At 40.9% G+C, this 15,392-nt stretch overlaps 1 protein-coding gene across 3 annotated transcripts in view; it reads left to right on the top strand.

Annotated features, from left to right (window-relative positions):
- KIAA1217 (KIAA1217 ortholog) overlaps nt 1–15,392 on the top strand; it is a 750,245-nt gene that overhangs the window by 253,983 nt on the left and 480,870 nt on the right. The gene's annotated exons all lie outside the window — the stretch shown is intronic.

The raw sequence follows: 15,392 nt of genomic DNA, 5'->3' as shown, positions 1-15,392 counted from the left end.
GCAGACCAGTTAGCAAATTCATAACTTAGTTAAATATGCTTCAGACAAGCACCCTTCTCCCTTCTGCAAAGCACTTTCCTTATCCCAGGCAGTCAGAGGTAATGAGAAACTGTGGTTCATGTTGGCAGCCTATTTGCTTCTCTCAAATCTTGGATTTCACACCAATCTCAGTCAGCAATTTTTTTTTTTTCCTATGAGACCAACTTCTGTTGAAGACAGAAAGCATGACTTGGAAAAAAAAACTCCTATTTCAACTGTGGAAGGGGAATGCCGTCACATTTCCTACTGACCTTGCATGTTCAACTCTGTGGACCAATCCTAGAATCAGATGTTGATCAAGTAGCCTCCAAATGCATAAGCAATTTTTTAAAAGTTGAAAATGAGAAAAGATGTTATTGAATGTAGAAGGCAATTTGGGTTAATTCATTGGTGAAAAGACAGAAAAGCATTTGCATTGACTTCGTGATTGACCCAGACTGAAAACCACTGATTAGTGTCAGGGCTTAGCCCTTGGCTTTAGGCATCTCCCATGAAGGGTACTGCATGCATTGGGTGGAGGGGTAAAAGCATATGTTCTGAAGGACTGGGCTTGTCGTCTGTGTTCAACAATTTCTAAGAGGCTGGCCTTGGAGAAATGACAAAACTCCAAATTTCACTTCCTTGACAATGAAATGGAGGTGATTTGAACTATTAAATATGGAGTCTGATGAAGAGATCAGGGACCTGGACTTCATACTTACTTACATCAGGGTCCAAATCCTAGTTCCTTCTCTTATCAGCTGTGTGATGTTGGAGAAACAGGTAGCCCCTCTGAACCTGGGATTTGTCTTCTTGGATGGGGTCATTCATACAAAGGGTTTGTGAAGATTAAGTGAGAGAACATGTATAAAGCACATAAAAGTGAACTTGGCTCATCCTCTATGCTAAAACATATATGCACCATTTGTTGTTGGGGTTTTTTTTTTTGAAGATTTTATTTATTTATTTGACAGAGAGAGACACAGTGAGAGAGGGAACAGAAGCAGAGGGAGTGCGAGAGGGAGAAGCAGGCTTCCCGCCAAGCAGGGAGCCGGATGCTGGGCTCTATCTCAGGACCCCGAGATGCCGGGCTCTATCTCAGGACTCCAAGATCATGACCTGAGCCAAAAGCAGCCGCTTAACAACTGGGTCACCCAGGCGCCCCCCATTTGTTGTTTATTATCATTATTATACCTACTGTGTGAGCCACCTACTACAATGCCTACCATGTAGCCGGAATTCTATACAGATTACTCCTCTCTCCTCACTTTTAGTGTCAAAAAATATTTGTGATTTAAGGACTATCCTTCCCCATGTGGACAGGCATTTCTCCTTTGGCTATAATGTAATTGTAGAAAACTTCTGGCTCCTTTTCATGAGGTCTGGGTATAGCTATGTTACGACTTTCTCCTTAGAAGTGAACCTCAGTGTTAAGTTTCATTACTCAAAGCCCATTGCAGAAAGTATGCCCTTTCTGGGTCAAAGATGCGTGTAGCTGATAACCCACAGAAGTAAGGGAGCTGGGGCAGTGGCTCGCTAGCACCCCTTCTCCCTACATGGAAATGTGCATTATCTTTCTTTCTTTCTTTCTTTTTTTTTTTTTTAAGATTTTACTTATTTATTTCACAGACAGAGATCATAAGTAGGCAGAGAGAGAAGGGGGGAAGCAGGCTCCCTGCCGAGCAGAGAGCCTGATGCAGGCCTCGATCCCAAGACCCTGGGATCAAGACCTGAGCCCAAGGCAGAGGCTTTAACCCACTGAGCCACACAGGTGCCCTGGAAAATGTGCATTTTCAATTAAGAATCTCTGCGGAAGCCACTGGCTCCAGAAGCAGAGACTTATTTTTATCAGGAGAAGTCAGTCCCTAAAACTTTCTTTGCCAGCTGATTTTTACCACAACTTCACTCCTCTTGTCTGGTCCCCCACATCCCTTTCCAACTGGAAATGAGAACTACTTTCAGGGAAATGCTTGGAGGCAGGCAGGCAGGACACGTTTTATAAAAAGCAAGGATCTGAAATTAAGATTTCAACCTGCTGTCCCTGCCATCAGCTCCTTCCAGCTTCTACTTTCTACCCCGAAACGAAATTAGAAGTCGCGAAAGTTCCCTGGGAAATAAAAGGGGAAAAAAATGAAGCACTTCCTTGGTTCCGATTAAAATGCACAGGCCAATGCTTCTTTAACTCCCTCGCATGAGTCTAAAGGAACTCAGATCATTTACGGAGGTAGAGGTCACTTCCCATGGAAGATGCTGCTGGTGGGAGGAGACGTGAAGGTCAACTCTCCTTAGCTAACTTTGAGACTCCCAACAATGATACTCAGAGCCTCACATGTGCAAAGGCCCCCACACTACCACTGAACAACACATCATATTGTATTTGAGCTCCTGGAGTAAAGAATTTCTGTTCCTTTGGCTTTCCGTCACTTTTGAAAATGTTGCAGTAGATCCCTGTTCATTGAATGACTTATCTGGAAATAGAGATGGTTTCAGGTGAATGTTAGAATCCCATGCCCAATTCCTTCTTCGATCCATTGCATCCATTTTCCACACAACTTACCAGAGCTACCCACGCAGAGTCTGGAAACTCTGCGTCTGTGTAGGGGCTGCTCCCCCTAGCAGTCTGTGCCTGTCTTTTGACTCATCACCCACAGATCGAGAATGACTTTAGAGGCTCCCTGCTTAATGTCAGAACTTAATCAGATCACCCGGTTGCACCCACTCATTGTCAGATGAAGGATTGAGTTGAGGATTAGGGAGATAAAGCAATTAATCTACCGTCACCCAAGCAGCTTGTGGCAAAACCGGGACTAGAAATCAAGATCATTTTTCATCATTCCAGACTGTCCCTCTTCCTGTTAGGAAGCCTTGGGAGTTTACTGAGTAGCAGCTTAGCTGGACATATTCTTGCTCTACAAGATTATAAATGGTCTATTCTCAGATGAACTGCAACTGTTAAATTGTTAACAATTTAGGTATATTAAAATATGATAATTTGTGCCCAAAGGCACAACTCCTATTTCTAGGCAGATGACATATACATCTGTGTCAAAATTCTCCCTCTTGACTTAGGCTCACATAATATTTCGTATACAAGATAATATTCCTTAATACTCAATCAGTGCGTATTTAATGAGCATCTCCTGTATGCTCAGCTCTCTTCTAGGTGCTGTAGAGATTAGAGGGGAAAAAGTCATCAGCACAGATTTGTAAGACTAACGATACCTATGGAGGAAATACACAAGAAGTGAATCCAAAGCCTTTGGGTCCTGAAGTATCAATGCCTGCTGGGAGGCCAGTGAGGGGCAGAAATGTGATCTAGAGTCTTATCAAGACAATGTTATATCACACTGCCCGGGTCAAGGGAAAACTCTTGATGTTTCAAGATGAAAAATGCTTTACATTGCTTAAATCAAGACTCTGTGTGTGGTTTTAATTTGTATGAAAGGAGTACGGGAGCTAAGTCATTTGCAGTCAGAGAGCTAATAAAACCCCATGAGACACCACTTTCTTTCTTAGCAGAATAATAGCGAAAAGTTAAAGATGATTATGACTTTTAGTCTGTGGGCTTTTCTGCTGACAGAGATCTTTTTCATGTGTGTGTTATATCTAAATGGAACGATGGATGTCCTTGAAAAAAATGTTGCCTCTAGAATTAGGTTCTTCTTGGTTCCATAAGGATGATTTGTGACTCGAGGTTCAAAAAGAATTTGATGATGTAGTTGTAAGAAGAGAAGCACATCTTGAAATGGTTTCCGAGTTTGTCAGACTTCTTTTCTTTAATGAATTAAATGCCGTCTTCCAGCCCTAGCTGTTAGAATGTTATAAATTTATATAACTCTGAAGTTTATAAAGGACTTGCATTCCCCTTCTGAGAGAGGAAGAGAGGGCCGGTATCATTACGTTCATGTTATAGATGAAGAAACTAAGCTTCAGAGAGGGTAGGTGACTTGCCCAAGGTTATACAGCTAATAAGTGGCAGAGTTAAATGAGAAGAGAAGTCTTCACTGATTCCAACCAGTGCTCTTTCTGACACACTCTAATGGCCTAACATTAAAGGAAAGAAGGGGAAAGTAAGAAAGATGAAGGCAAGGGTTAGGACTGATGAGATACTTGCTAAGGTAACCCAGCTTCCCCCAAAGTAAAACAGTTGGAAAAGAAAATTGACTCCATTTTTATATGTTTTAAAGCCCTCACCCGTGTTATATAAAATGAAAAATTAATGAACACCTGTAAAAGATTTCATTGCCCCACTCTCTGGGGCCACAATTTAAAGTTAATGTTATTTTCTGTATTAATAGCCGCTCCCAGTGATGTTTCCTTTTAAATTAATGCAGATGCCAGGCAATTTGGAAGAGACCAAGTAGAACAAGCAGAGCAACTCGCATTGCTCACTCAGCAGCCCTCTCGTTTGAAAAGATAGCTCCAGGAGCCGTTACTACCTCTGGGACCCTGTTGGCAGTCATTAGCCGCACACAAGCTACTCCTTAAGAATAACATCCTCTATTTCTCATCCTTTGGAAAACTTGTGGGCTCCTAGTAATTGTAGAATAGAATTCCATTATCACAATACTCCCACTGAGTTTCCCTTCCACTCTTCATTTTTTAAACATTTTCCTTAAACATGACTGCATGCTGCAGCACCGAAAGGGAGTGGGATGACACGTTCTGCTCATAAAATGGTAATGATCATCATCGGGGTGATTGCAGATGAGGAATGGAAATGTCCCCGGTCGGAGAGTCTAGGCTTAGTATTCGGAGGCATCCTCGAGATTTTGCAAACTCTTCAAGCCATGTCTTCATTCTGGAAGAGCTGAGGCTGCAGCCCAGGCCGCGTTAGCCTTCAGCCTGACCTCCCTCAAGGAAAGAGGACCTCCTCCATGTTGCCACGTTCACAGCCGACCCTTTCTCATCAGGGGCATAATTGTGTCTCTGGATGGGAAACAAGGGAAATGTGTGGGTGTCTTTTCTGACACTGGTTTGAAGTTACTCTGATAAATTAGCCTGAGGCAGAGTAGAATTCCTCAAGTGCAGTCAACATTTCATTTTGAATGTATGTTGGGCATTTGTATGTGCCTGCTAATCTCTTAAGTTTGCTTTTGAAGCCCAACGATACGGAGAATTAATGAAGTAGCTGTAGAAATAAGACTCCAAATATTACCAATAATATATGCACCACACACACACACACACACACACACCCATACATGTATACACCATATATATTTTTTTCACATGCTACTGTATAAATATGTACTAATACACAAAAATGCATTTTAATCTATGCATAGAAAAATGCAAAGCAAAGGTGAGATAACTATAAGTAGGAGCTGTATTTTTCCTTTACTCTAAAGGATCATCTTAAGTCCTTCCTTAACCAAGGTTTTAAAGTCTTCATGAGGTCATTGGACTCACCGTTGCATCCTAATCGCCATTTTCTCTCTAGTGACACTGTGGGGATATGGTAGGGAGAACAATCTTAATGTACTTTATAGACAGTCCCTGACTTAGGGGATGGTTCGACTTTACAATTTTTTGACTTTACATGGTATGAAAGCAGTACACATTCAGTAAAAACTGCCCTTCGAATTTTGGATTTGGATCTTTTCCTGGGCTGGTAATATGCATCATGACATTTTCTTGGGATGCTGGGCAGTGGCTGGGAGCCTCAGCTCTGTCAGCCACATGATCACGAGGGTAAACTACCAGTAAGTACACTCACAATCATTCTACAGTCACACAACTGTCCAATTTTTCACTTTCAGGGCAGTATTCAATGAAGCACATGAGCTATTCCAGTACTTTTTATAAAATAGTCTCTGTGTTAGATGATTTCACCCCATTGTAGGCTAATGTAAGTGGTCTGAGCACGTTTAAGGCAGCCTAGGCTAGGCTATGATGGTGTAGCTTAGGTGTCTTAAATGCATATTAGACTTAATATTTTCAATTTACAATGGGCTTATTGGGACACGCCCCTTTGTAAATCAAGGAAGACCTGTACTTGAATTATTCCTACTTGCTTGTTACCTGAGTAGCAACGGGAGCTGGCCACACGAATGGTGGCAGAGCCTCATGGTCCCCAATGCCTGGAATGTCAGTCAAAGAACAGTGGGATTAAAGACTCAACTCTCTTTGCTTCAAAGGCATGTCTCAAATGAATGACTAAATGTCTTGATTGAAATGCTCCTATATAAAATCCATTTGAACCACAGAAACTAGAAGAGGAGAAAAAATACTATTCTTCCCAACATTATCTGGACTCATTTTAATGGAGTCATAGAAATAATCTTATATATGTCCTCACTGAGTCCCAGAGACATGACATGAACATGTCCGAGTTTATGTGGCCAGTCCCAGTGGGTGGCAGGTCTTATACTCAAATCCTTCTGTGCTCATTTTCATTCTAGAAGAATTTATATTTTAAGGTGGAGAAGTGTTGGATTCCTAGGGCATGAATAATCGTGTCACATTTTATGCCCCCCTAAGTTCATTTGCTCATCATGCCTTTCTTAAAGGAAAATGTAATGAAATACAGTTTTTTGTATGTGCCCTTCTGTTTTTCTGATTTAAGATGATTTTTTACCATTTTATTGTAAAATGAAATGTAGATGCAGAAGAACCACACAAAAAAAACAAGAGAGGTTTGGGAACATTCTTGCTGGATCCACAGCAGGTTAGGTGTGCTGCCCTTCTCCCCTCTACTTTTCTCCCCACGCTTCCTTGTCCTCTCCCAACTGATGCTTTACTTGGAAACCAACTCAGGAGATTGCTATGAACCTCACTCCCTCCTGGTCCCACCCACTCTCCTGTCCCTGCATAGGCTCTGCAAAGCACTTCTCCAGGGACATTCCTTTGCTGATCTCCACTGATTTTTTATTTTTTAAAAAGTATTCTTGGGGTGCCTGGGTGGCTCAGTGGGTTAAAGCCTCTGCCTTTGGCTCAGGTCATGATCCCAGGGTCCTGGGATCGAGCCCTGCATCTGCTCAGCGGGGAGCCTGCTTCCTCCTCTCTCTCTGCCTGCCTTTCTGCCTACTTGTGATATCCATCTGTCAAATAAATAAATAAAAAATCTTTTAAAAAAAATTCTTTGTTTCTTACTCCTCCTCTCTTTGTTCTGCTTTCTGGAAGATGTCTTTAACTTTTTCATCTGATTACCAACTTAAAAAAATGTTGACTATCTTAATTTTATTTTCCAGGAATTATTTTCTTACTGATGGTTTCTCTTTTATAGTATCCTTTGTTTATTTTATAGATACAATATTTGCTCTTTCTGTCTGGTGATACATTCAAATATATTTCAACTTTTCCTCCATGCTTTTCAGTTTCTCATTTTCCTCTGTGATCTTTTTTCCTGGTGTTTGTCTTGGTCTGTCTCTTTCAGACAGGAGGCTTTGCTCTGGGTTTGATGACCTTTGCTGTCTGTCCTCTTTAAGGCGAGGAGGGCGTGCTGCAGACTTGACTGAGGGCTGGTGCTGGGAGGGCTGGCTGTGCTGACAGGTGATCCGCAGGTGATCAGGGGACTAATCAAACAAGTGACAGATGGCATTATCTGGAGACTGTCTCTCTGAGGTCTTAAGTTGCCTCAGAGCAGAATTCTCCAACTTAACTGGCTGCCAGCATTCTGGAAGCAGGACAGGGAAGGTGTCCAAGGATCCCACCATTGAACATGTGGAGTTTCACTTCATCTGTTTTGAGTTCTTCTCTCTCTGACAGTCCTTCGGTCCACCTGCTGCTTTGAGTCCTGAGTCATCCTGAGAGGATACCTCAGCGCTCGTGTGGGCAGGGTGCATTGTGGGATGGGTGGAGAGACAAGGAAGGGGATATACACGTTGTAAGGCATCAGAGAAAACCACTGTTCTTTCAGCCATCCTCTGGCTTTGGCCTTGTCCCCCTTCTGTACCTCCCCACGACCCCACTTCCACCCCACTTCCTGGTTGCTGGTGCTTCCAAGAGCCTCGTGGTTCTGTCGGGAGAATCAGTGGGTTGCTTGTTGGCATGCCACTCAGTGGGCTTTTGAGCCATCATTCTGCTCTGCTCACTCTGCTCAATCTATTACTCCTCCATCCTTTTCCTTTCTCTAGTTCGTGTTAATACTTCTCATCCCTTGCTGTATCCTCCAGTTTTCCATGTCCATATGCTTAATGCCTCTTTAGGTGTTGAGAAAGAAGGGAGATAAATGGGTCTAGCTATCTTGCCATTTTTAAATCTGGTATCAATAGGGCTACATTTGCTTTCTCAGTGTCTCCGTAAGGAACTTCAGTTACATGGTTCATTATTCAAGGTTGCTTAAAATTTTTAAGTGAAATTATATTTAGACCAAGGTATAGAGAAATTTTATTTATGCACCAGTAGTTCCTTTAAAAAAAAAAAAAAAAGAGCAGAGGATTTATTACATACTCAGACAGTAATGATTTGAAACAGGTGAAGACATTTATCGATAACATTTATATGAGATTTGTTTTGCTACTTTTTGAAATTATAAGGAAATTTTATTTAACTCAGATAGTCATTATTTAAATTATAGCATTTTGTATTGTCTTTGTTTTAGGGAAAATTTTCTTGAAATAATTTTCTTTGAAGTTTTAACAGCTTCATCTCAGAATTACAGCCGTAGCTTTTCTCTTCAGAAAGCCTCTGCTAGATTTAGTTAGCCCAGGCTTTATCTCAAGCTTCTTGTTCCATTGTAAAGTCCCCATGTTCTCATACATAAAAGGGCTATTGGTGACCTTTAATTCAGAGGTTAATTTTGATTCTACAAGGCTTTGTCACATCTATAAGCAGGTGAGGGTCATTTTCAGAACAGATAATAATTTAATAAAGTAAAAAATATGTGTTATTCTCTACAAGGACTGCATTATTCGTTTTTTATAATTCAGAGTCAAAGAACTTTGTTATTCTGTCTGAATCACCTACATTTTCCTCCTGGAAATTGATGTCTTTCTTTTTATTTTATTTTATTTTATTTAAAGATTTTATTTATTTATTTGACAGAGAGAAAGAGAGAACACAAGCAGGGGGAGTGAAAGAGGGAGAAGCAGGCTCTACACTGAGCAGGGAGCCTGATGTAGGACTTGATCCGAGGACCCAGAGATCATGACCTGAGCTGAAGGCAGTGGCTTAACCAGCTGAGCCACCCAGGGGCCCCCGATGTCTTTCTTCACACACCTCAGGACCAGCTCTCCTTCCATGCAACCTCTTCTCTAAGATACTCACAGATACTCTAAGATACACTCCTAACCCAGCAGAGAACCATACATGGCCCTGAACTTTTCATTACAAGTCATTTCTTGGGTTTGGTCATGAAAGTTCCAGTTAAAATACAAATATATTAGTAACATTTTCAGCTACCGCCATCTTGGGATAATTGGTACAACTGAATTCAAAGGGGCCATAGGACAGGTAAGTTGTAATGGGACAAGACCAAAAAACAGTGATGGAAAGCACCATCTAGCACTTGCAGAGGTGAGAGGTAGAGAGGAAGTGGGATTCCCTCAAAGCTGCTTGAGATGGAAGGGGCTGGTTTTGAGGGGAGTGCGCCATGCTCCTGACTTACTTATGCAAGATGCCAGAGGAAAGCAAGTCGAGATGCTGTAATAACTATAGTTCCCTGTAATTACGTAGCACACGACTATTTTCAAAATGTTTTTATATCCATTATCTCCTCTCCTTGACACTCAGTAATCCTCTGAACCTTGTGAAGTAGAAGTTATCATTTATGAAGAAGGAAACTGGGTACCAGAAAAATAGTGCGACCATTCCCAACCTCACACCGTTGGTGATGAATATGTGGAACCAGCATTAGATCCAAGTTTCCTGGTTCTAGGCTGGGGCTCTTTGCTAGACAATGTTTTTCAAAAGATCCCCCAAAATGCCCATGACAGTAGAAGAAATGGCCAGTGAGCCCTGAGGTCTGAAAGTGTAGTCTCAAGAGGCCCAAAGTAAGTGTGACGTTTTCTTGAAGTTCTTGTTTTATCTTAAAATATAGTGAAGGTTTGTGCTTCACTGTATAGTACTGTTTTTTTCTTTGTAACGAGCAACTTCAATGATCTCAGGGCTTAAGACAGTGAGATTTCTGTTCTCACATAGGGATCTGTGGGTTAGCCATGACTGTGTAGGCTTGGCTAGGATAGGCCCACTGTGTGCTGGGTTCAGTTCTGCTCCATGGGTCTTCTCATTCTCCTTCAACCAGCAAGGACCCAAGACAGATCAGAGGAACAAGTGGAAAGAGGTGCTGCCTCTTAAGGCAGTTGTCACCCCCAAACTCCTTCTGAGCGCTGAACCATGTCATACAGCTGAGCCTAAAATCTGTAGGGTAAGATGCATATTCTGTTTACTGCACTGCAAAATCACATGACAGAGGAAATGAAGAATCACGAAAAGTAATCAGTCAACCACAGCTGTTTCTCTTGGCCACAGTCACTTATCCCCATCTGTGAAATATATTCAAGTCTGCCCTAAGACTCCACAAGTCTTCTTGATCCCAACAGTAGACACAAAATCCTGAATCTCATGATTGACGTCGGTCCAGATGCAACTCCATAAGTTATGGAGACTTATAAACTAAAAAGGCAAGTTACCTGCCCCATATGAACACTACATAATCAGTATTTAATGGTAGAAAAGGGAAAGGTTAGAAGCCAAAAATATTCGGCAGATCAAGAATGGGAGACACAAAAAAGTTACTAATTCACTGCGATTCTGAAATCCCACTGGAAAAAATGTTGCTAGGCCATACATAGATAAGGGAGTGTTCCTTCATTGGACTGGGAGGTTCTGCTCCCTGGGAGCAGACAACCCCAGTACATTGCTTCCCATTGCTCTTGGCTCTATGTGCCAGAAAGTCCTTCCTTCTTGATCATCTTTCATGTCCACGTTTGAGGAGGGTTGTGGCTGAGCAGCTTTCTCTGCCTCATTCCTGCCTGTGGACTCTTGGTTGCCCTTAAGTCTTATTATGGGTGATTTTAATTAAGTCTGACAGTAGTTCTGCTGGTATAATTATCTGAAAAGCTTTGCAGTTTTCCATGTATTTGGTTCCAGGCACTCTCCTGTGCCTAAGCCACACCCACCATTCTTTCTGGACATAGATCTTTCTATAGACTTGATTATAAGTCCTTTAAGCTTAATAAACTTCCAGGAGACCATACCTTTAATCTGTGTACAAACCAACTATTTTCTAGTCAAAACCTTCTATAGGAACCAATTTAATCCTTTCAGGTGTCTTTAAAAGGTGTGACACCAGAGTCTTGAGTCCTGAGTGAGTGTGCCTTGAGGGTGCATTTTAAGGGCAGTGCCCTGGATCAGGTCTTTTCCTGAGGCAACATCTTAATGGCTTCATCTTTGACTTGATAAGAAACAGTTTCATTTTCTGACCCTACAAGTCCTCAAATCTCTGGGCTCTCTATTCTGCAAACTGGCCTTTTCTGAATTCTTATCTTTCTTATAGTACCCTTACCAAAGGAGCCAGCTCATTCTAGCAATACTTTGCCTCAAAACTCTCACCCAATGCCACAAGTTATTACAGATCTTTTCTGTGTTCTGATTTTACCGGAGAGGACAATCTGACCAAATGGTTTGTCAATTATAGATCAGAGGTCACAAGTTTTCCATTCTCCTTGTAATGATCTCCTTATTTCCTGTCTCCTGATCTCATATAACCAATGCTGTGATATTTGTTACTAGCATTCTACTTTTAGCTACCAATTTCTGTATTATCAGTGTTTGCCACGTAGCAAACAAAATCAAAATCTCAAGGGGTGGGCGCCTGGGTGGCTCAGTGGGTTAAGCCTCTGCCTTCAGCTCAGGTCATGGTCTCGGGGTCCTGGGCTCAAGTCCCGCATCGGGTTCTTTGCTCAGCGGAGAGCCTGCTTCCCCCTCTCTCTCTGCCTACTTGTGATTTCTCTCTCTCTGTGTCAAATAAATAAATAAAACTTAAAAAAAATCAAAATCTCAAGGGGTAAAACAGCAACTATTTTTCTTCCTCATGGCTCTCCAGTTTCGCCTGGTATGGCTCCTGGATGTAGGTTGGGTTCAACCTGACTACACAGGTCTCCTCATTTCCTTTGGACCATGGGGCAGAAAGAGGGGAAGAATTGAGACAGTCCAATTTATCATGCATTTCATGAAGTATCTTTGTTTTAATGCAGTTATTAAAATATTGTTATCCTGAAGACTTCAGGTAAAATCAATATTCTAGGATTATTCCTTCCATTTATTATCCCTTTAAAAACTCCTAACACTCTACCAAGTGCCTCTCAGAGGTACATGTTGTCCAATTTAGAAAGCAGAGCTTTGTAAGACTGTGCCTCAAGCGTTGGAAGATACAGTGGTCTGATAAGGTTCTGCTTCTATTGCAAGGGATGGAGCGGAGAGGTTGTGAAGGACACTGAATGCTGTAATCAGTTCATAATTTTGGCTTAAGCTGGTCTGAGTCAAGTGATGTCACTTCTGAAATGTGGCCTCGCATGTTCCCTGTCTTCTAGCAACAAAACTACAAGAAAGACAAAATGAACGCAAGAGAAAGTCTTCCTTTGAAAACATGTAGCTTGTTGCCTACGTGTACTAGAAAAAGAACAATACAAACCATGTCTTTTTTTACTCTTTCATCCAACAGATATCTTTGACATATCTATTATATGTCAGGTAATGATGCTTGTGGCTAATGATATGATTATACAATGGTTAACAAAGTGTAGGCTAGGGCGCCTGGGTGGCTCAGTCGGTTAAGCGTCTGCCTTCAGCTGGGGTCATGATCCCAGGGTCCTGGCATCAGGTCCTGCATTAGGCTTCCTGGCCACCGGGGGAGCCTGCTTCTCCCTCTACCTGCTGCGCAATTTCTGACAAATAAATAAATAAAATCTTAAACGAAACAAAACTGTGGTCTAGGGACCCTGAGTCTCCTGACAAATTTCCAGGCAGTCTTCAAGAGCTATTTCCATGACAATACTAGAAAGTTACTTGTATTTTTTGGTCTTGTATTGAGTATCTTAATAGAAGATAGAGAAGCTATTGCCTGTTACGCTAGACATTGAATAATATTTTTGAAAATGTAAAACAATACCACTTTTGTCAGCATTTAAAAAAAATTTTTTTGAGGTAATCTCCATGCCCAAAGTGGGACTCAAACCCATAGCCTTGAGGGGAAGAGTCATATGCTCTACCATCTGAGCCAGCCAGGCATGCCACGATTTTTTGTTTTATTTTGGAAAAATGGAGTAATTTTTTCCTAAGAAATATTATATTTAAGTTAGTATGTAAGATTTTATTATTGTTACTTTCAAATGAATTAATACATTAGCACCGTTAAGTGTTCACAATTTTAATTTCCCTACAGTGAATATTGATAGATAAACAGAAGTTCCCATTCATATCCTCAAAGAGTCTTAAGACTGAACAGGATTGCGAGACTATTTACCACGAGAGTAAATGAAAGCATCATGGCTCCTTCCTGTTTGGAGCTTGTACCGAATTTTCTGCAGAGCGCCCAGCAACACTTACTCCCTCTATGCACCACCTACTATCACAGGGGCCGGAAACCTGAGAGCTTATTTCCTAGAACCCCTTGCCAGGAGGGTCCCAGATTAGATTCTGCCAATGAGATGCATTCTCACAAAATTCGGAAACTAGGAGCCAAATCCTTACTCCATGGGCAGGTGTCCAGCCTGCAGCAGATGTGAGATTTTTCAGAAGCTCTGAGTATTGCTGTAATCACTGGTTTAAGTTATTCCTGCCGCTCTGATTATCACCAGTAGTTTCAGAAACTTCCCGACTTTTTGGAAGCTAGTGGCAAACTTCAATTGTTCTCCTTCTACCTTTTTGACATTTTTGTAACCATGAAATTCCCTTATTTATGTCCCTTTCTGCTCAGAACACCTGGAGAGATTTTTGTCTTCCTGAACCAGTTTACTTTGTACTTAGAAAGTCAAACAAAGACCGAATCAACAAATAAATTACAAAATACATACAGACTGTGATAAATACCATAAGAGAAATAGATGATTGCTATAATATAGACTAAGAATACAGGCTTTTCCTTAGGTTACAAAATGTATACACGGGAACTGTATAATCTTTTCATTTGTGTTGGTGATTACATGCCTTTATTTTCTAAGAAGGCATGCAGTTTTTTTTTAAAGTTTCAGTGTATGAGGAAATAAAATCATAAAATTATATTGGAAAAATGACATTGACTTCAAGAAATTAATACCAGTGTTCCTTGTCACAATGATTTGTGAATGTGTTACAGAATTTTACGGGTTTTACATATGGAAATGTTTTACACAGAAATTCTTGGGAACATAATTTAGCATCTTGTTACATAAATAGCTTGATATAAAACATTGATTTGCTGATGTGATTAATGAAAAGCAAAATTTCCATTAATTTTTATTTTCATCTCTGAAAAATATTCTACTTCATTAACCCTTTTAGAAGTATCAGTATCAGCACAATCTAAGTTTTATGAAACAAAACTCCTAGTGACTGGGGCAGAAACCTTAGATTGCAGCCATGAAATACATCCTACCTCAGGTCTGCAGAAATGAGCAGTGCTCACCATTGGTAATCCTTTAATTAAAATATTTTACCAAAGTTGTAACGAAGACATGAAAGTCATAGTTGTATTCATCAGATAAAATGGTTGTGTGTGTGTGTGGGTGTGTGCGTGTGTGTTAGAACTGGATTTCTCTGAGACTTATTAAAGCTGAGTCTTAAGGTCTTTAAGACACAAAAGAATGTGACACAGAGGTTCACACATTTGTCATTACAAAGAGCAATAGGAGTCAAATACCAAACCAGTTCATTTTCCAGATTTCAAAATTTGATAAGGACAGTAACTTGACTGATCCAGAACGCAGCTACTGCCTTGACTCTAGAGCAGTTAATGGAGCCCAAGACCCACTGGCCATGGACAGTTCCTAGAGCTCAAGTCTCTGGAATTTTTCTTCCGAGAATAATAGATCTTTGAATCTTTTCCTGAATATAAAATTTACTACAATGCTGTAAGTACTTTTGAATGACTCCACATTCTTTCTCCGAGATGGTTGCAAGTTCTTCCCATCCCAATCTCACCCCTCAAGAGAGCATCTCCCATACTTGAGAGTTCTAGAGGAAGCGATGTTGAAAGAAAGTGAAGATGAAACGTTGAAGTGTTTTTCTTACATGTTTAATTGGAGATTCTTATTTAGGAATGCCATAGTAGATGGAAATCTGGTATCAGATCTACCTTCACGTAACTATAATTTACTAAGCAAGTAACTCATACCAGTTTGTCTTATTGACCTAAGAAGACAGTGCTAGGCTTCAGGGGAATCTAATTCTGTTGTACACACAAGTACCTGCCAGTTACTCAAGCTTCTTGAGCCTCAGTTGCTGAATCTGCT

Source organism: Lutra lutra, chromosome 8 (genome assembly GCF_902655055.1).
Source record: "Lutra lutra chromosome 8, mLutLut1.2, whole genome shotgun sequence".
Lineage (NCBI taxonomy): Eukaryota > Metazoa > Chordata > Mammalia > Carnivora > Mustelidae > Lutra > Lutra lutra.
This window is presented reverse-complemented; position numbering and strand designations above follow the sequence as displayed.